The sequence below is a fragment of the Hirundo rustica genome, chromosome 7 (genome assembly GCF_015227805.2).
Source record: "Hirundo rustica isolate bHirRus1 chromosome 7, bHirRus1.pri.v3, whole genome shotgun sequence".
Classification (NCBI taxonomy): Eukaryota; Metazoa; Chordata; class Aves; order Passeriformes; family Hirundinidae; genus Hirundo; species Hirundo rustica.
In genome coordinates this window covers 4,746,055-4,766,249 of record NC_053456.1, presented here as the reverse complement: position 1 = coordinate 4,766,249, position 20,195 = coordinate 4,746,055, and the positions used below count along the sequence as shown (strand labels likewise).

The 20,195-nt window shown below is 40.2% G+C and overlaps 1 protein-coding gene across 1 annotated transcript in view; it reads right to left on the bottom strand.

Annotated features, from left to right (window-relative positions):
- Positions 1 to 20,195, bottom strand: part of LRP1B (LDL receptor related protein 1B) — a 498,089-nt gene that overhangs the window by 248,615 nt on the left and 229,279 nt on the right. The window lies entirely within an intron of this gene.

Here is a 20,195-nt window from a genome sequence, read left to right as displayed (position 1 = left end):
ATGCTCAGAAAATTTTAAGCTGCGCACTGCCATCATATATTTGTGAAAACACCAGCTATGTGTAGAAATAAATAATTGGACATAAAGCTCTTCAACTCTCATAACAGATCACTTGACATCATGAGATGTTCATTAATCTTTGTTTCAGTTTGAGTGGGAACACATTCTGCTGGAAGCACAGAGATGGAAGCCATAAGAGCAGAATACACATGTGCTTTATTAGCAGTCGTTTTTCAAATGCATTCTCTAATGCCACGTAACGAAGTCAGTGATCCAAGAAAGCTCAGAAATTCACAGGGTAAAAGGACTGAAAAGGATGATATTATTAAGCCTCTTTTCAGGTTTTCCTAATAGAAATCCCGTCACTAATCAGTCATTCGTAACAAATACTCATTAATTGCCGTCCTCCTCAAAGCACTCAGCAACAGGACGGTATTTTTAGAGGTGGGCAGGTTGGAGTGTAGAGCAGTGAGCTCACAAAACTGACAAGTATAAAAACAGGAAGAAAAATCAGTGTTTTTTTAGCTCTTACACCTGTGCCTTCCCCATCTGTTTGTAGCCGGGTCTTTGCTAAACACCGAGCAGGCAGCGTGCCCGGAGCTCAAACACATCACCGGCGACAGAGATGTATTGGCATTACCTCGTTTGCCAGGTACAGCAAATATTTGCTTTCATTTCCCAAGCCCTGCATTGACATAAAACAATTTATAACTCTATTGAGTATAAATCTCAAAATAACCTCATTTGGCTCAGGCAGAATTAAGCTGATGTGCTGCAGAAGACGTGGAGGACTCTCTGTGCCTGTGACACACCCCAAGAATTTAGAAACACAACGTGGATGCTCAGTTCTGCCTTCTGCTGAACACATGTCCAGAAAACTTGATAGAAACTGAGTTTTGGTAAGGTTTTATGAAAACCTCCTCTACATTTCTGGTCAACGTTTTAGGCCTCTGCCACAGGCAGTACCACAGAGCCACAGTGGCAGCTGTTGTAATTAAGGCAAGATGCTTGATTTTATCAAAACACTGGTGTAGGTTCTTTGGTTTCACCTTTTCCCAGACATCCTTCTGTACAAAGGATTCTCTCCAAGGGACTTAGATTTTACACATGAATGGCCTTGTGCTCATAAGTCCTTGTTTTAATTTTAATTTTTGGTGGGATCCTGTTGGTTTTTGCACGCAGGAGGCAAAGTTTAGCTTTTCAGAATGTGCACTCACTAAGAGAGAAAAATGCACGGGTTCTCTGTGTGCTCTCCCACAAAACCACTGTCACATCACTGGTTACAGTATATATCCCAATCAAAATATTAATATTCAGATTTAAATGCTATTAATAGGTGCATCACAGTTTCCCAAGAGCACTGAACACTTGTACAATAAAGTTAAACACTGAGATTTTTCCACTTGCACAAGGTTTCTTTCCTAAATATTGAAAATTCTTTTCATTCTTTCTTTATATCTGTGACCAGGTTAAAAGAAAACCCATTCTACTTTTGTTTTGGTCCCCTAAATTCCCACCTTTTCTCCAAGCCTCTTTATCCATCTATTTTTCACACTACTACTCAGTTCCTTAACTGGATATTTATCCTCACCTCCCAGTTTCAGAGCACTGCTCCTTGACTGGAGGCCACAAAGGCTGTGCAGTCTCAGAGGTCCCCATCTGGGAAATAAAAGGTTTAAATTTGTCCAGCTTGTTTTTGAGATCTTAGAGTTTGGCATTCAATAAAGAGTAATTGCCTACTCTTGAAAAGAGCTCATGTTGCACACAGATAAATTCACTGTATTTTAAGCACACAATGAATTTTAAAATGCATATAATGACTTGAAATATTTCTTCATTGCTGTCAAAAAACTGTTAAATTTTTTTTTTCTTTAATCTATCATGACTGTAGCTATAAATCCAGTGATGGAAAATAAGCATTTTCATTTAATTAAGCATTTTGAAGCAACTCTGAGTTTGGGGAACACTAGCTCAAAGCACAAAATGAGAAATAAAATGACACAATCAAAGGTAAATGTCACCAATCTTATGATTAAAAATACAATTAGGGAAGACTTAAAACTAATTCTATGTATGCCTTTTTTTTTTTTTTTTCCCCCTTTAAAGTGTACCACGTGCAAATATGCAACACAGACAGCTTCACCTACAGAGGGCAGGGCATGGGCAGGCAGTGACCTCTGACAAGTGCCCTGAAAAACTCTCCTGGTGCCAACAGAGCTCTGGCATCACCTCTGCTTTATTCATTGTGAGGGAGAATGGTGTTAGAAACAGGAAACAGGAGTTAAAAATCACATAAACCAGAACTGGAACAACCTTCTAAGCCATGTCTAAACCCAGCAGCAGCACAGGAAGGGTCCTCTACTGGAAATTTTCAAGGTTTTTTGAAGTCTTTTGTGGGTTTTTTGCAATTAAATGAATGAAGTAGTTACAGTTGGATAAGTTTTCATGAGACATTCTACTTAAGAAAATAATATATAAATATATAGCCACAGGCAATATAAAATATGTATCTATAGGAAATCAGAAGGTTAGTCAGATTCCCCTCCTAGGTGAAACTTCAGCATCTTTCCTTTTTTCCCCCTGATTTTCTAGCATGAATCCTGTCCAATATTCATGTACCTTCCAAGAACACCAAGTTCTTCAGAGAACCTGAAATTTAAAGAGCAGTTTGCCTGATAATCACTTTAGAGAAAGGGGGGAAGCAGAAAATCCAGGACATCCCCCAAATCTTGAGGGTGAGCTCAGCGTCCCCAGTGCCAGCCTGCTCAGCACTTGAGTGGCTTGGACCTGATGGCACTGGGATTAAATGATCCCATTTACTCTCACAGAGAGGTAAAATAATATGGGAACAATATATATAAAAATGTATATTATTTAAATGATCTTATTTACTTTCACAGAGAGGTAAAAAAAATATGGAAACCACCAGGCTGAGCTCAGCACTGCACACAAAACACCATTAGGGCTCCACTGAGTGCCAGCACTAACCTGGCTAAAGGGACTGCTGAGCACCCTGAGAGCCAATTTACCTTTTTTTCTGTAATTCCCAGGGGCTGGCACTTCCCTGTGTGCAGCTTCCCTGAAAATACCTGTTCCAGGATGGTGCTGGGTTCAGGAGTCAGGTGTGCTGGTGTAAAAAGGGCTGGAGCAGCTCTCATTTTACTCATTTTGGTTGCAAACAAGCAGTGACTGAGAAGTGTTAAGCACAATTTCTTTCCTCCCCAATGTCTCCCAGCCCAAATCGAAACATCCTTCCCCAGAGGTTTGGCACTGACAGCGACAGTCATTACTCCTAATTCTGAAAAAGGTATCATCTCCAAAACCTGCAAGATCTCTGCTTGGAAAAGAAAGATTCTGCAATCTTCATCTCAGGCTTTTCTTTAGCATTTGCAGAAATCCATACTACACTGCAGTGGCAAAAGCTTCCTATCAACACCTGTGGATTTCAAACTGCAGATTAGGAGCTCTATTTCTCTGCAGTATCACGACAGCAAAATAAAGCACCAGCAGGACACCAGGTGTGAAATGGTAGAGTTTGCTTCATCAAGAAAAAATTGGGTCCCATCCAAGAGTAAGGGAAAATCGAAGCTTCTACAATTTGTGTAATTCTGCTCTATGTGAAGTGGCCCATTCATGGCTCCTATTTTCTCCTTACCTAAACAAAAGTAGGTTGCTTAAATTAAAATGTAATTCAGACATAGACAGTTAACAAAAGGAGATTTGTGTCACAGCACTACAGCAGTTATTTTCTCACCACAAAAATATATTCCTTTCATTTTCCTTTGGGTGTTCAGATTGGTGCACATTTAGGAACATATAATCTGTCTGTGTGACTGTATGTAGGAAGACATTGAGTAAAAATGTCATTTAAATAGGATCAGAGCTGCTGTTGAGCTGCTTGGAAGACTGAAAATGTTACTTAGGATTATTTAATACATACACATTTTGTAACTGTACATAATTACTTACCTGACAGTAAGACAGAACCTACAACTTCATAAACATGGGAAAGGTGCTGTCACAGTTCTTCTATCTCCACTCCTTCAGCTGATAGAAAATGGCAAAATTATCTTTCTCATCCATGGCAAACCTAATATGAGTTCTCAAACCCACCACATGCTGAGGAGAAAATACAGCCCAGCCGCCCCTGGTTATTATTAGCTGTCATATTTTTTTATTCTGAGAGGTCTGTAAGACTTCATTATCTGATTTTACAGTGGTCCTTTACTGGTAACGAGTAAAAGCAGGACAAGAAGCACAAAGAAATGGAATTGTGCGCGTGGGGAGGCGCAGACTGGCCGTGCTGGAGAGGGCTCTCCAGAGCAGACAGCCGGGGTTCAAACTGCGGCCAACGCACCTGAGCACCTGTAAATCAAACTAAACCTGTGTCCTGGGAACCGTCCACGGATTGCAGGAATTTACAGCAACGTGCAGGATCACAGCTTTTCTTTTTTTCTAATGCCTCTGCCTGTCTGACACAACCTAATGATGTTCTTCATGCTGAAGCTTTCTTAGCTTTGTTCTTCCTTTCCTTTTCTTACTTTTTCCCCAACTAAGTTTGTCCACTCTTTGCATATTTTCGTCCCCTCTCACCCAATTTGCTCCTTTGGCACTTTGAATTGCATCTGCTTTTCTGACCTCAGATTATTTTTACTGCCCTTTCTACAACCTGGCATTTCATATTGTCTTTTCCACGCCTGTCCATACTCATTTTAAGCACTAAATTGTACTTTCCCTTCTACAGCTTTCCAATGTGATTTGAAATTGAAGAGAGAAGCAATAGCCTCAAGACATTAAACCCCATCCATTTAACTTGATCACAGAGAAGGCTCTGTAACTGCGAAGCGCACATCTTTTTTTTATGGTCTCTTTTCCCCTGGAACACCTATGCAGAGAAATATCAAGGCAGAATAAAAAACTCATCATGAAGGCCCAGTATGTGTGAATATGGAGGCAAGCCCAAACATAAATAGGTATTTCGCTTTTGGCAAGATAGTATTTGGCATTTAGTACATCAAGAAGTAATCTGCATTGTATTTATTCAGCTGAGCATTTAAGGTGCATTTGAATGTGAGAGTGATAAATAGAAAGGAGTCACACAAACGGCAATCAAACTGTGTGCTATTCCAGGCCTCGGAATTACCAAAATAAAAATACAAAGAGAACAGTACAGGGGGTGGTTCTGTAAAGGATGCTTTAGGTAATACCTCTAAGGGTTTATTCGCAGGTGCAATTCTTCTTCTCCCAGTGGAAAACTGCACCTCTGAGGCAAAATCTCATCTATGTGTGGTACAACAGTCTATGTATGAGGTTACACCCCCAGGTGTATTAACTGCCAGATATTTACATGTTGTTTGTCATGTGTTTGTCTTATTACCTTCAGGGGACAGATGTTGAACAGCTGCTGAGGTGCACAGTCTCTTGTATTGTAAGCAAATAGGTATGCATTTCTGCCTGGGATTTCAATCCTTATCTTTCTGCAATATAACATTTGCCATTCAATATATGAGAGGACAATCCATGTTTTATTTGTTTACAAATACAAGTTTGTGCTATTTGGAAAGTTTAAGTCAGGAGCTTTTATCCTGCAACTTTCTCAATCAGTTGCAGGGGCTGAAAGCAGAATCTTCTGGAGATTTTTTTCGGCAGCAGCTACTCCTCTGGTTTGCTTTCTCTAGCTGATTATGCATTGCAGTCAGTCCTACAACCCCTTTTCCATACATTTACTTGAATGAAAATGCCCAAACTTGTTTGTGTGCAACTCTGTAACAAGTGGAGCTCGGAGCCACTGAGGCAAAAGGAAAAGAAATGCCGATTTACACATCAGTATTGTGTTTATCTAAGGAGAAAGAAAGGAAACTGGCAGCTGCCTGAAATCCCAGTTTGTCCTTGCTGGTGCTACGGGCACCTGGATTTCTGGAACTCGGAGCTTTACTCTGCAGGAGCCTGAGGGTCAGACCTGCTGCTGCAGAAAAGCAGCAGGCTGCTGAGTGCTCATGGAGGTGTGAGACACGGATAAATTCAGGCAGACAAGCCACAGCCCCGTCCACAAGACACCTTCACGATCTCCATGACAGTGTTTGCCCCATGAGATGAGTGCCCTGATGTCGGTGACCTCAATACAGCTGTGACACTTTAGGCTGTGACTTTTTCCACCCTGTTAGCTGGTGAGTTTGTTAGGGCTAAGTAACACATCTTCAACCAAACACAACATGCGTCCATTCTGTATTTAAAGTGATACAACTACGAAGAAATGATGAGAAGCATATTTAAGAGCAGCACAGATGATTGGAGCTTGCCTGTGAGCGCCTGCAGTAAGGATGTGATCACTTTGCTATTTTTAATTGTATTCTTGCTATCCTGGAATGAGAGCAAAACCCTACATTAAAATATTAACATTTCATCTGCAGCATCACCTGCTGCCTTCATCTGTTAATGCTGATGCCTTCAAGGTAATGCAGCTCACTGGTCTTTGGGCAATAAAATACCCTAAAACAACCAGCAGAAACAATCTCACAGAAGGCAAAAGCACCATCTGACAGAGCCCAGGAAGAGCCATGGGGCACGGGAGGCACCAAGGGTCCTGGCAGGGGAAAGCTGCACTGTCAGCAAGCACAGAGCACTTGCTGGTGGATGTGTTACTGCTCACACCCTGTAACTGCTCCATGGTGTTAATTACAATTACATGTTCACTGCAGAACTTTATGGCTTGTAGGGACACATGAATAGAGACTTGATTAACAAGCTACAGATTAAATGGAAATATTTCTGAGGCTAATGGAGTTTAGTCAAGTAATATTTCCTGTTGCTAACCGGCAAGAGAGAAGCAGATCATACACAGCCATATCTCTAAGGAGTGCATGAGATGAAACAGATGAATCTCCTTATCCAGTCCTGTGGTCTGTGTGGGGGTATTTACAGCAATAAATCTCTTGTCAGAAAGCTTCTGCATTGCATTTCTCAGCAGCTGTACTTCTGCTACCACAGTTTTATCCTGTATTTGGGGATTTTTTTGTTGTTTTTTTCTTCCCTTTTTACCAAAGGGTCAAAAGCCAGCTCACACTTATTGTGCTGAGAGGCAACTGCTGCCAACTTCACCCTCCTCCGAGTGGTGTAACACTGAGGTGATGACAGACAGGACTTCACACTCCCCACACTGGCAGCTGTGTCCCTCTGTACCTTCCAGTGTCACTTTAAAAAATGGAAGTGGAAGCACAGCAGAAATCACTTTTTGAATTTGGGCATCTGAAAACTTTATTTTAGAATAATGAACAACGTGCCACAGAATACAGGACACATCTGCTTTGAGAAACACAGCACCAAAAAATAAGGGATGGCAAGGAATATGGAGAAGGGAATTAGACATCCCACTGTTCCAGCTGGAATGAGATGCAGTTGAGTAGGATGTATAGGAAAAGCTGTCTGTAGAGTGTGATTTCAATAGGAGCTGAACCATCCCAATGGCTTCCCCTGTGCAAATCCCCCCTTTAATCCCCTCTTTAAAAGATTAGTGACTCATAGTGACAGATAAAGACAGGGAGAACCTGGAACTGCAAGACCACTTCAGGAAAGGACCACAGAAGGTGAGGCAGTGACAGCTGGAAGAGCACAGACAGATCAGGAGCAGAAAAAAATAGAAGAGGAAAATCAATGTCATTAAGTAACTTTTACCAAGGTAACACTTGATCAGAATCTAGACCCAAGTCAGTTCTATCACAGTGCTAAGGGAAATCTCCAGAAAATCAGCAAATATCACTGAAGTAATATCCTGTTTACAACAGGAAACAAACAAGTTTTCCTGCTTCCCTCAGCTTTTCAGGGAAACGGAGAGCAAATAGAGACTACATAGAGAGCAACAGCTAAATAATCATAAGTTTGGATGAAGGAGGAGGTGGTGGTGAATATAAGAAAAAAAACAAGTTATAAGTTGAGTTTTCCTAGTCTAGGTTAAAAGAAATATCTCGTAGTTGTTTTGAAGTAGCTAAAAAGTCACTGCAAGAAGAGACAAATAAACTGTTCTCCATGCCAGCTCACAGGAGAATTAGAGACAATAATCTTAAATTGACAGAGGCAAAGATGTATGGCTCATGCAATCTCCTCTCTGAATGTTATGGATTATGAAATTTAGACAAAACCTGCTTGCAGAATGTCTAGGCTTAGGCTCATTTATGCTGCCTTCACAGAATGTGATAAAAGAGGAAACCTCTCAACCTCTACCTGTAATCTCTCCTCCTTTTCCATACAAAGTGGACAAGGTAGAGCAGGTGTGGATCTGTGTAAGTTATCTCAGTGCTGTGAGATAAGTAAGAACAAAATGAAAATAAAAATGTTACAAATGCAAATCCAAGCATTCAAATGCTAGCAAGCATTAGGATTCCTGTGTTACCATAAATTATCCCATGATATGAGCAATCAAAATCCTTTGATTACAGCCACGCTGATTATTATTTCAAAACACCCTCCCCGTGCTCTGAGGAGTGACTGCTGCTTCCTTACATAATGTGCTGCCTCACACCCTTCCACGGAGATGCATTTTGTTCAAACCCTGCTCGGAATGCAAAGCTGCTCATTTCCAAACAGGCACCAGTGTTCACACCTCTGTCTCCAACTGCTTCCCAGACATTAATGTATTCTTCTTCACAAAATGCTCCCAAGCTTAAATGAAGTGAACCTCCCACAGAATTTAAACCACAATTTAAAGCCTACCCAGTAATTATGACTGCTCAACTTAAGCTTGATGTTGCAGAGCCTGATTCTGCCTGCGACACTGAGATGTTATATTTTCAAAACCTCATCCCAAATCACAGCACTTCAACACAGCCAAAACTTCTGCCTGAGGACATGAGTGGCTCATCAAATATTATTTTTATATATATGTATAATTATATTAAAAAATAAATAAGCAGCAGTGTCTTGTAGAATATTGGGCTGAAATAATTCACCAGCAAAAGACAGGAATGCTCTCCTAAAGTCTCGGAAATCATACACAGACACAGCATGTATTATGTAAGGAGCCTCACTTCAGCAACCAAAGAGTCTCAGCTGTTCCCTGAATTGGGTATGACCTGTGGGCATTCAAACTTTTCAAAATAAAGCTGCCAGCATTTTGAAAGTTTAAGCACGCATGCGACTTCCAATCTTAAGATTTCACTTTTGAAAATGTCAGAATATGCATCAAGCTTTTTGAAGTGACAGCTGCATACACCAAAGTATTGTGATCTACTAAAATATTACTGCATTCAGAAAACTCTACTTGACAAGTAACAGAACAGTAATTTAACAAGGAGATTCACACACAAAAACAAACAAATAAATCCTTGAACTTTGAGAAGATGCAATGTTTTCACATCAGTACACCATTTCAGACACTCAGGAATCCAAACAAGAACTTGGCTTGGTGTAGTCAACCGATTTCTGTTCCAATTTAAATATTTTGGTTAGAGGTCTGATTCTCTGTTTGAAGGCAGGGTAATCCCTGTTGGGAAGGCTGTTTGCTTGTTCTCTTCTCCTTCTGCTCAGCCAGAGGAGCTGTGCCAGCAGAAAGCACGGTGCGTTTCTGTTCTGCGCCATTCCCGGGCCTGGAGATGTCTGTGGGCAAAACGGCGCGTTTGTAAAACTCGCAGAGCTCCCCGACTGCGAGCAGTGGCTTCTCAGCATGTAAAAAAGGCAGTGAGTTTCAAATACCCTGCCTTTAGTTGGTTATTTTCATTTAATATCTGTTGAATAAAGATCCCCGAGTGTTTTGGTTTGGGGTTCGTCGATTTGCTGTCAAATCCTAATGAATAAAAATGATCTCAACCAAACTGACGCTGAGTCAATGAGGGTATTTTTTACCTCGATGGCCTTTTCCTAGACTTCCCTACGCTAAAAGTTTGCATCCTCAGTGAGCTAATTACCCATTGATTCAAAGCAAACAAGTTTTCAAGTGCCAGCCTGGACACTGCCCAAACTCCTGAATTCTGTTCCTTAGAGACACCAAGACCGAGGCCAGCTGCAGATTTGGACCAAGATTTTTGTGTCCATGTTAACGTGTTTGTGTGTGAAAAGGAACCAACTAGCTCAAGATAACTGGTAATGAGCAAACTTTAAAAGGTTTAGGAGTTTCTAGCACAGAGAATATTAATTTCAGAAACAAGAGAGAGCCAGTGCTCCCACACTTTGAGGACTTTTGCTGCAGTTTTCAGGGTGGCAAAGCAGAACTTGCTTCTCCTTCCACTGTAGGTTGAGATAGTTGTGTGTTTCAACAGATAACTTTGGACAGCTTATTTAACAGCTCCGTGTGATGAAACACAACAAAGAAATTGCGTCAGCAAGCTGCAAACACGCATCTCTAAAGAAAAGCTGCTCCTCACACCCACAGGTTGTCCACAACCTTCTACCCAAGGCAGCATTTGGCCATCTCAACACCACATGAGGAAACTGCTCGTGCTGCTTTATGAACACAAAACTAAACAATTAAATTTACAATTGAACCACTCAAGTCAAAGCAATTCCTAAAAAGTGAGGATTCAGCCTGTGAGCTTCTGCAATTTTTTTTTTTTTTTTTTACCAGGATAAATTTTTGGCATCAAAATCCCTTTAAAATCCAATTTTCAGTTTCATTTGCATTAAATTCTATAAAACAAAAAAACACACAAAACTTCCTGAAATTTATATTTTGACCCGTTTTTCTCAAAATCCCTCAAATTCCTTCAAGTGGGGAACAAAACAAAGGGTTACCCTGGTAATGATTCAGCCATACTTTTTAAATAGCAGCAGTGAAATGTGAGTAAATAGAATTATTTGCTCTTCTAGCACACCATGCTCTGACATTATAAGCTTACAGACCTGCACACACAAACACCCTGATGTGAAATCCTTCCAGACAGACAGTCCCAAGTGACACAGACTCCAACTTTACATTAGGTATATGTTAAAGTTGCCTCAGACTTGATTTTTTTTCCTCTATTTACAAGTATCTGCAAATTAAAATAATTTGTGCCGTTCTTTAATAAGAATTTAAATCTGCCTCATTATTCCACCAGCCCTTTACAGGAATAATATGGATTTTCTCTTCTAGGATTGGCTACCAGAGTTCCTTCAAGTTCTACACAAGCCATGAGGTTTTTATATCTTTTTATTTCCTATTAATAGCTCCAGATTTCCTCCAGCTTTTCTCTAGCTTCTACCAAGATGGGTCATGCTGCAGCTGAGCTCTAGCAAGGCTTGTTCACACAAGCATAGAAATGAGGCCACTGACATGCAAGAAACCTCCAGAAAATAAAAAAAAAAATTGGAAAATCAATATATATATAAAAAATAGCCATCCATGTAATCAGCCCCGAGAAAACAGCAGTTCCATCAGGATGATATCATCATACTGCTGATGAATTAACTGAATTGACTGAATTCATCATTTCTGTTACTCTGGGTGGTTCTGGTTAATCCAGAGCAAGAGTAATGGACTCAACGATCCTTTTGGGTCCCTTCCAACCCAGAATATTCTATGATTTAGTGTTTTTATGCTTCAAACATGGCATGTACACAGGGAGTTATCTATCTTGTGGGAAGAAGGAAAAGAATGGCAGACAAGAGCTTAGTAGAAAATTCATGGTTTGCACGATTTTGCACTACTGCAATACTAAGACTCAGTTAAAAAACACAAGAAATGTGTGGGCTTTTCTAGGAAAACAAAATTGGAAAACTTTATAACATCATAATCCGTTAAATATGAGCTTTTTGTTCCTGTTTTCATTTTGTTCACTTTAGAGAAAACAAAACAAAACAAAACAAAACAACCTCTATCAGTATCTATCTATATACATTAGTATTATATATATACTATATATATATATTTAAGTTCAGAATAATACAAGTACATCTAAGAAAAAAAAAACCAAAAGCTCCTAAGCAATTATATTTTCAGTTCTGCTCTTCCATTCATGCAGTGCTCTAATTCATATCAGAACCTTTCTTCAACATAAATGACCTTACTGGTTAGATAACAAGACAATCAGGTAATAAAATAAAATAAAATAAAATGAAAAAAAAAAAAAAAAAAAAAAGGAGACTTCAAATGGACATGAACATAATGTCCATGCCATTATGGAGCCTTAAACTCCCATTTATATTCTCATTCAGAAACAAAGTGGCCTCAATTCTCTCCAGCTTAATTGCTTTCAACTTGAAGAAAATCACTGATAGGGTGACTTAAATCATGTAGCTTTTGCCTGGACAACTCAGTTTATAAATTACCTAAAAAAAAAAAAAAAAGAAGTAGTTTGGGGCTTCTATTTTCCGTTCCAGGGAGAATAACATGTCCATTTCTGAGTGTCCCTCACAAAAAACAAATTCTAATTCGTAGATTTATGGTACTTTCAGTAAAAGAAGAGCGTTATGAGCAGAACTTTAATTAGTGAAGGACTGAGGGTGAGGGATGTGAGCACAGGCAGAACAGCTCCAACCCCACAGGGAGGTGTAAAGCTGGGTGGGAGGACGTGTGATGGATCAGCTGTGCATGGCCCCAGGCAATGCAGCTCACAGAGTTTTATTTCTGCTGCTGCTCATGTGCTCAGCCTGGTTTGCTGAGGCAGTTCTGATGTTTAGGGCCCAAAAGCACCGGGCAAAGCTGCCTTGGGTAAGGAAAATGCTTTGGTTTGGGTAAGGAAGATGCTTTGGCTTGGGTAAGGAAGATGCTTTGTTTTGGGTAAGGAAGATGCTCTGGTTTGACAGCTCAGCTCTCTTGGAGAGCCTGAGCCTGCTGAGAGAGGCATGACACTGCCTTTAAAATCCTCTGCACCAAACCTGAAAAGTGAAGTTTTACTGACTTACAAGCTTTTTTTTTTTTTTTGTTTTTTTTTTAACAAACCACAGCTATCTTGTGATTTCACAAATGTTTTTGTATTCCCACGGATTTTTTTCCCATGCTTGCTGTCACTACTCAAGCATTGTTCCTCTTAGTAGCAATATATGAAATCCATTACTGGGCACATGCTGCATAAGAAAAAAGGCTCCCTTTAGTTCATGCTTCACCAGTATTACTCTAGTTAGCTCTTCATTCTCCAGGCAGTATTGCTCAGAACATCAGTTCTGAACTATTCTAATAACGTTGCCAGTGTTCACTTTGCCAGCTCTTTCACAAAGGATTATAATCAAGAAATTCGTCCTTTATCACTGCTATCAGTACCTGCTTTCTCCCCTGAATGCAACTTGGTTTGGGGACCAAACACAGCCCACCCTCAGGGTATATGCAGGAGTATATTAATTATACTCGTCCATTTTTACTTTCAGCAATGTTTGATTAATGAAAAGGTATGCACAAGAGCAAACACACAGTACTTGACAACATGTGTGTACCAAACCCGTTCAAGCCTATTCTATTTTTATTGTTTTGATTATAGTTGTCCCTTTGATCCAGACCAATTACCTGACATTTTTAATGAATTCCTTTATAATGCAGTTAGGTCACATGCTTGGGATTTCAATTCCTTCACTCTTGTCAGTGACTCTGAGTCCTTTCAACAGAATTAGCCGACTTTTTCATACAAGCCCATTTCTTTGCATGTCCGTAATTCAAATTGTATTCATTTATTTATGTTTTAGCTTGCTGGATAAAAGCACCGTAATTTCTCCTGCCCTCTGCTTGCACACGAATGCAGAATCGTCATGTCACGTTTTGGGAAGGAGAGCAGATGTGATAACACCCTTTGCTTCTTTTTCTTACCAAGAGCAGCAGCCCACAAGGTTTCCCAGGGAGCAGACCTGTGCTGCTGCATTGGCATTGAAGTTTCAAGGGAGAAAAGATCCAGGGGGAAATGCAAAGGTGGAAGAGTTTTGTGTCTCATTTTCTTTACAACAATTAAAAGATGGAAGAGCACAGAACTGGAAGCAGTTTTGTAGAACCTGAGATCAGAGAAAAAGTCATTTGTCCATAATTTCCTAGCAAGCATTTGTGCTAAAGGGATAATAAAAAAGTGGAAATAATTTTAAAAGGTTGTTTTTCGGGTTTTTTTTTTTTTTTTTCCCTGATTGAATATTTTTGCTTCTCTCCTCTTATTTTGGCTCTATTATACCATTTCCAACTGTTCACAGCCTGAAAGAGGGGGGAATGATCAAGAAAATAGTAATTCTTCATGCAAACTTTCATATTATGATTAGTTACCACAAAGTTTTTTTTGTTTTGAGGTTTTTTGGATTTTGTGGTTTTTTTTTTTTTTTTTTTTTTTTTTTTTTTTTTTTTTTTTTTTTTTTTTTTTTGGTTTTTGTTTTCTTTAATGAAGAAGAAGATTCCTTTTCAGGTCATCTCTAAAACTTTTCTGAAGTGAGTGGGTCTTATATGCATCTTACAGCTCTTTGAAAATCTTTGTGACAAGAAAAGGAACTGAGCTCTTTTAATAATGGCATGTTATTAAACCACTAATGATTTGGCTGTTTAAAAGTGAGCTTTAATGATTATAAGTTTCCTCTTTGATCAGCAGAAAATGGTGACTAATCTGAGAGGAAAAAAAAACCCAAAGTTTTAAGACTCAGAATCTCTCTTAAGCCTAGTGGCTGCTATAAAATCTCAAAGGCAAGAGAGTAAAAAGGAATGAAACAGGCAGCAGAAAATAAGTGCAGATGTTTTATTTTTACCCTGAAATACTCCCCTGTCTAAATAACAATAAAGCAAATAAAGAAAAAAAATATATATGGTTTGACCTCCCCTCCTTTTTGAATTTCTACTTTTCCTCCACTGCAAGAATTTTCAGGTCCTCTCTGATACCTCCAGGCAAATATGAGGTGAATGCAAGCTCTGTTCATTGTGCCTAATACAAAGTGGTTAATTTTTTTTTTTTTTTTTTTTTTTTTTTAAGACACAGGTATAGAAAGAGAAGAAAAAAAAAATACTGTCAATAAATTTGTTTCAGAAAGGTCTCTCTCCACCCCTCACTACCTGTCTTGCTCTCTCTGGCTGTTGTGGATTTACTAATGCAGTATTTAGGGGCTGGCCACGGGTTCTGTCCCATCAAACATTCCATCAGAGACCTCACCCATCCTTTGTCCAAAACCCCACCAAGCAGGAGTGCTCTCACTGGCTTACTTGCCTACCCACAATGCCAAACAGGTTGAGTTGTCAGCCCAAAACTATTTCTCTTTATATCTTCTCTGACTCACTGAGGGATGTCTTCCATCCTCTGGGATACCACAGGCACCAGCTCCTGTGCATGGCTCTCTAATAAGGAAAACTTTTCATTCAATGATGTGTAAAACTTTTTCCCATTCCCTTCAAATTTTAGTGGAAAGTGCTTGGTGGATCTTACATTGCATTTTGATCTGACCAAGAAAAGCAAACATCCCACGAGGATGGTCACACACAGCTTGAAAAAAAATATCTGCAACAGCATCTAAACACCCTGGATGGCAACAGGGCTCACATGACCAACCCCCAAGTTCCTCCTCTTACCTTCACCAGATTTCAGAGGTAGAATAAATTCAAAACTAAAACTGAAAAATTAAAAGAGCAAAATTAAATGTTTCTTGTGATTTTTCTTCTAGATCCCTCAAATATGGTATTTTAAAGCTGCTGTTCAGCTTTGTTCTTATACAGAAGGCTGAATTTCAAAACGTCTTCTTACCCTCTTGCTTCTGTCACTTTAGACTGAGGCAAATTTCCCTATTGTGTTAGGACATTATGTATTTTTAATTATCATTATTATTTTCATACTGCGGCTTTGATTTAAGCCACAGAAGAAATCTGTGCTTAACATCTTCAGAATCAAAAAGGAAGAGAGGAAGTCCACAGGACAATATTTTTATATTTTTTACTCAGAACAAATTTCTGAGATGATGAAGTAGGTATCTTCAGCTGTTAATTCTTGTTTCCCTTGTTCCCCTTTGTAAATCCCAGAGCTATCAACTGATTGCTATTACAGACTTAAAATGCAACAGAGTGTATATATATATTTTTTTTTTTGCTGTTGTGCATTTGTTTGTTTTGTTCCTGGTTCACTAACATTACCAAGAAATGGAACACAACACCGTAACTCATTAATAGCTGTTGTTCTTCAAGCATCATCGTAATGCCATCTCTTCTTGAATGCATTTACAAATGTTGTGTGGAGGAAATAAGAGGAGCCTTTGGGGTTTTTTTTTGTATTTCTACACCATAGCAGAAGGAAAAGCTGATTAAAAGATTTATTCAAATATTTACACGACACACACCGTTGCAGCATTAAAATGTGAACTTGCTCCTTTCGCAGATCTCTTTACGACTCTTTTTCTCCCCTTTGTTCCTAACGCAACTTTTGAATGGCTGCCACAAGTCTCAGTGACTCCAGCCTGTAAATGTGCATCCCTCTGGTTCTTCTCTTCCCCATTCTCCTCTTCTCCCCCTCAATCCACCGTCTCTTATGGGCCTCCAGAAAGACACCCAGGGGCACCACCAGAAGAGTGGACAGGTCAAGGTGAGACCCCACCTGCAGAGCTGCTTCCAGCCCTGGGATCCCCAGCACAGGAAGGACGCGGAGCGGCTGGAGCCACTCCTGAGGAGGTCACAAAGGATTGCAGCCCCTCTGCTCTGGAGCCAGGCTGGGAGAGCTGGGGGTGTCCAGTGGGGGAAAGGGAAGGCTCTGGGAACACCTCAGAGCCCCTGGCAGGGCCTAAAGGGGCTCCAGGAGAGCTGGAGAGGGACTGGGGACAAGGGATGCAGGGACAGGACACGGGGAATGGCTTCAAACTGAAGGAGGGCAGGGTCACATACTGGGAAGGAGGTGAGGCCTGGCTCAGGGTGCCCAGAGAAGCTGGGGCTGCCCCATCCCTGGAGGTGTCCAAGACCAGGTTGGACGGGGCTTGGAGCAACCTGGGATAGCAAAGGTGTCCCTGCCCATGGCAGGGATTAGAACTGAGTGAGTTTTAAGGTCCTTTCCAACCCAAACTGTTCTGGAACTCTGTGATGGTTCTGTGGAGGGTCACATGGGAGATGTGTAAGCCATGTCCTTACTCCCATTACTGCTCCACACTCTGCTCCACACATCCTTCCACACTCCAGCCTTGCTCTGCACATCCTCTTTGCAATGTCACCCCACATAACCTCTAGTCACAGCTCTCCTCATGTTTGAACAGTTTTGTCAGTGGATGCTACATCCACATTTCAAACCTCCTCCCTGAAGTTCATCTTTTTCCATAAGCCTGGGAAATAAAGTAGAAAGTTATGGCTGGCATCCCAAAAAAGCATCACAGCCATGGGTACAAGCTGCACATTTCTGGAGCCAGGAGTAGCTCTGAGGTTGCAGCCTCATCTGCTCCTCCTGTCCTTTCCCCACTTTCTGGCACTCCCAAAGAAATCAGAGAATGGGTATGAGGAGAAGTTAAGACAGCCTGGTATTTGTATACTCCATGTATGTCAGGTGTCTGAACAGTATGACCAGGACTGAAGGGTTGGGAGGGAACTGCAGCACATCCCCCTGCTCCAAGGCACTTCTGCTTTGTGAAACAGTGCAGTGCATTCTCCATGGCCATTGTGGTGCGCTGGAAGGCAGCAATTTACCTTCAACACCGGGGGAAATTAAGTAGACATATTTACAGAGTAAACATGAAGATGTACACCATCAGCATTCCACAATATTAATTTCTAATGTTCCTGAATGTATTCAGATATCACGTATCTTGAACAACAGGCATTTCACGCTTCTTATTAAATACAAAGAGACGCAGAGGCAAAAATAAAATAAATAAATTAAAAAAAAAAAAAAAAAAAAAAAAAAAAAAAAAAAGAAGCAAGCTCTGTGTAGAGAGAACCGAAATCTGATCTATCTTCTTGTGAGTTTTAAATGTGTTACCTTCCCTATCATTAACATCCGGTGATCAAAGCCTCATGAATAATTTGAAAAACCATTCTCCATGGGTACAGCAGATCTGAACAGAGGATCTCTGCTAAACCCATTCTACCTCAGCTTGAATTTGTTTCATGTTGACAGTCAGCAGCACCATCATCAATTTTACACCAGTTGCATGGACCAGCAAAAGTAATTCCTTTTGCTCCTTGACCATGGAAGAAAAGAAGTCCAGTATTAAAATTTATCAAAGCTGTGAACTGCAGACATAGGGAGCCAAACATCTTAGTTCCAAGGCATTTGATAGATAATCTATTATTGTAAAACAATTTATTCTCCCTCTCTGTTGCCAATTGCCTCTTTATTTCCTACTCTCCTTGTCCCAGCTTTTCCTCCAATCCATGTTTCACTGCCATGTCTGGGCTCTGAAGCGCTCCCAGCGATCAGTGCAGACACATTCTCTGCCCCTGGAAATGCTCTCCTTAACACAGGGCTGATACCCACACTGTGCTGCTCTAATTGATAATTAGTGGATGTAAGAGATGAGTATCAGAACTGCAACACCCCTAAGTGGGTAAGTTACAAGTTCACTGGGGGAAGCAGATATTTTTCTGGTGGGTGTGTGTTAGACCTAGTCTGGAATAACCAAAACATCAAACACAGTTCAAACGGACGAAGTGCTGAAATCCTGCCAAAGTAACGTGCTTAGGTGAGAAACATAACAAACGTGGCTCTTCGAGAGCTGTGTGAATAGCAGAACCTTTCTTCTCACAGTTTTGAATTCGGTTTTATGAGAATAAACTTTTATGAAAAGTTCTTTCGCTCCCTGTGTGATATGAAAGAAGCTCAAGTTCCATTGTAAGCTCATAGGAGAATATATCAAACCATCACCACTAAACATCCGACAGAACCTGCAGGCACAGAGATGTAAAATTAACCACACTCAGAAAAGATGTTCTTGAGTGCAGCGAGGGGAACCATTTGGAATGAGCAAATTTTCCATGGTGGTTTCATGGATAAAAGCAGAATTTCTGGTTCACGACACAACTGAACTCCTCATACACGGATGTGAACAGGCAAGAATAGCAGGGCTTGACCCTGTGCTGCTACAGGAAGTTTTATCACAGACATAAAGGCTTGGGATCACACTCTGAATTTCTTAGCATTGGAAATGGTCTCCTCTGTGAGAGCAGCTACTCATTCAGAGCTCAACTTGCCATATAGGTTTTACTATGGATGCTTTTGTGATTTTTTTAAATTAAATAAACTCACCAAGTAACCCGAACAGCAATACCATCCTAAAACTCTGACATCAAAGTAAGTCTCAACTATGATCAGCATGAAAAAATTAAAAGAAAAGAAAGAGAGAAAAAAAAAGACAAAAGAGAGGATCAGGAGATTTTTAAACAGCCAGAATGCTTTTACATTATCTGTTTGCATTCTGGATCAAAACCCAGTCAAAAACTAACGTCATTAATATATAAATTGAGGTTTAGCAGTTAAAATGTACGTTAGGTATCCAGTTAACAGAACAACAAACATCAGATAATTAGCAAAAATGCCAAAAACACCAGTAATGAAATAACTGCTGAACTGCAATACATGCATGCTGAGAAAATTTTCCACGGAGTGTTTTCACCACAAAATAAATGGAGATTGCTTAATCAGAATCCCACTGTAAAATATCACGATCGCTTGTGGCCTTTCCTACAGGGCAGCACTTCCCTCTCCCTAAACCAGCCACTCTCCACCTTGCACGTGGCACTGAGCAGGTGACTCTGAGCAGGAAATGTTTGCAGCCAGCGGGCAACAATTGGAGGAAAAGTCTCTCATTTTTCTGTCCCTCCTCACAGGACCAAAGGCTTGGGTACAATTCCTACATCCCTGACAGATAAGATTAGCTAATGGCAAGCTTTGGACTCATCCAGTAAATCCAGCGAAGAATATCCAAGTAAAGGCATAGAAAAAAAAGGCTGCTGTCAGCAAATTTGAAAGCTCCAAGTTCTTTCAGATCAGAACCTGCAGAAAATCAATTTCTACATGAATTTTTATTTTTCTTTTAGAACAGCTCTGCAGTGAGATCAAGTCAAGCTTACCATCTGCTGCAGAGAGAAATACAGCTATACTCAAGATCACATTATCAAACTTCTTTGTAAACCTTACAAGCAAGCTGTTCCTGTCAGAATTGAAGTCATTGTGATAATGCTCCTTAATATTCGTTCAGGCTTTAAATAAGGACTGACAAAAGTCCACATATGGATGACAAGCTGTTATACTGTAAATATTTTTGTATTTGTTGAGAAGGGGCTTATGGCAGTTTAGGACATATTCCATCAGGGATTTTGGTCTGAACTACTTACTGACTAATAAAACCGAGAGAAAACCTTTATTCAAAACTCCTCACCA